Source organism: Camelus bactrianus, chromosome 20, assembly GCF_048773025.1.
Source record: "Camelus bactrianus isolate YW-2024 breed Bactrian camel chromosome 20, ASM4877302v1, whole genome shotgun sequence".
NCBI classification, from domain to species: Eukaryota; Metazoa; Chordata; class Mammalia; order Artiodactyla; family Camelidae; genus Camelus; species Camelus bactrianus.
In genome coordinates this window covers 17908095-17910118 of record NC_133558.1, presented here as the reverse complement: position 1 = coordinate 17910118, position 2024 = coordinate 17908095, and positions in this window count along the sequence as shown.

Sequence of the window (2024 nt, the reverse complement as noted above, 5' to 3'; positions counted from 1 at the left end):
CCAATTGTATGGTCTTAGCACTAGCTGAAAATCAGTTGATATATACGTGAAGGTTCCCCAAGCTCTCTTTTCTATTCCGTTGATCTATATCCCTATTCCAGCACCAAACTCTTTAGATTACCACTGTGCAGCTTTGTGGTAAGTTTTGAAAGGAAATATGAACCTTCTACCTTGCTCCTTTTCAAGATTGTTTTGGTTTTGAGGGTCCCTTGAGAGTCCGTATGAATTTTAGGATGCGTTTTTCTATTTTTGTAAAAGACATTGTTGGGATTGTGACAGGGAATACATTGAATCTGTTTGAGTAGCACTGCCGTCTTAACAATATTAAGTTTTTCAATACATGAACATTGTGTGTCTTTCCATTTACTTAGGTGTTCCTTAATTTCTTTCAGCAATGTTTTTAGTTTTTGGTGTACAGATTGTATGCTTCCTTGGTTAAATTTATTCCTAGGTATTTTATTCTTTTTGATGCTATTGCAAATAGAATTCTTTAATTTCCATTTCATATTGTTCATGGCAAGTGTATAGAAATACAACTAATTTTTGCATTAATTTTATATTCTGTAAATTTGCTGAATTCATTTATAATCTGTAACTATTTTTGTAGATTCTTTAGATTTTTCTACATATAAGGTCATATCTGTGAACATAGATGTTACTTTTCTAATTTGGACATCTTTTATTTCTTTTTCTTGGTTAATTGTTCTGACTAGAACTACCCTGTTGAATAGAAGTCACAAAAGTGGGCATCTTTTGTTTCTGGTCTTAGGGGGAAATTTTTCAATGTTTTAACCATTGAGTATGATGTTAGCTGTGGGTTTTTCATTTGTGGTTTTTTATCATGTTGAGGAAGTTGCCTTCTATTGCTAGTATTTTTATTGTGAAAAGGTATTGAATTTTGTCAAATGCTGTATCTGTATCAATCGAGATGATCAGGTGCTTAATTCCTTCTAAAGTGGAAATTATGTATAGATTTGCAAAGTTTAATTATATCCTCAAATATTCTACTTTTTTTTTCCTCTTCTCTTCTCGGATTTCAGTATGTATATTGGTACATTTGATGGTGTACCACAGGCCCCCAGGCTCTGTTTACTTTTCATCATTCTCTTTTCTTTTTGCTACTAAACTGGATAATTTCAATTGTCTTATCTTCAGATTTGCTGTTGCTTTTTTTCTGACAGCTTAAATGTGCTGTCGTACTCCTTGTAGTTTTTTTTAAAATTTCAGTTATTGCATTTTAAGCTTCAGAGTTTGTCCAGTTTCCTTTTTATAATTTCTCTTTATTAGTATTTTTATTTTCTTCAGACGTTGTTTTCCTGATTTCCTTTGTTCTTTATTCATGGTTTCCTTTACTTCATTGAAAATAATTAAGACAGTTGATTTACTGCCTTTTACTAATAATTCCAATTTCTGGGCTCCTCAGGGATGGTTTCCCTCAAATCTTTATTTCCTACAAATGGGTCATACTTTCCTGTTTCTTTGTATGTTTTGTAATTTTTTTTTTTTTTTTTGAGAATTGGTCATTCTGAGTATTATGTTGTGGTAACTTCAGAAATCCAATTCTCTTACTCCTCAGGGATTGTTGATTTATACTCATTGAGGGCAGAAGCCATTTGTTTGTAGCTCTTCCAGGCTCTTTTTGCAAAGTGTGTATATTCTGTTGTGTGTGATCACTGAAGTTTCTCTTCCATTGTCTATGTAGTCAGCCACTGATCTGACTAAGTTTTCCTTAAATGTCTGGAATGGATGAAGGAGAAGTACTATTTTTTTCAATTCCCTTAGGGAAGCCATTTCAGCCCTTTGGAGGTAAAAATACTGTTGGCCTCTGTGCTGGTTCCTCGGCGATCAAAAGCAGTGAACAGAAGTCAAAACATACAACTCCAATTTTTAGAATGCAAGGTCTTGATTACCCACCCTTGCACCAGCAAGCCACGCCAGGAACAAGGCCCACAGTCCCCACTGACTGCCTGCCATAATGCTAGAACATGGGGGATGGTAGCCACCACATGGAACTACATGAAGTG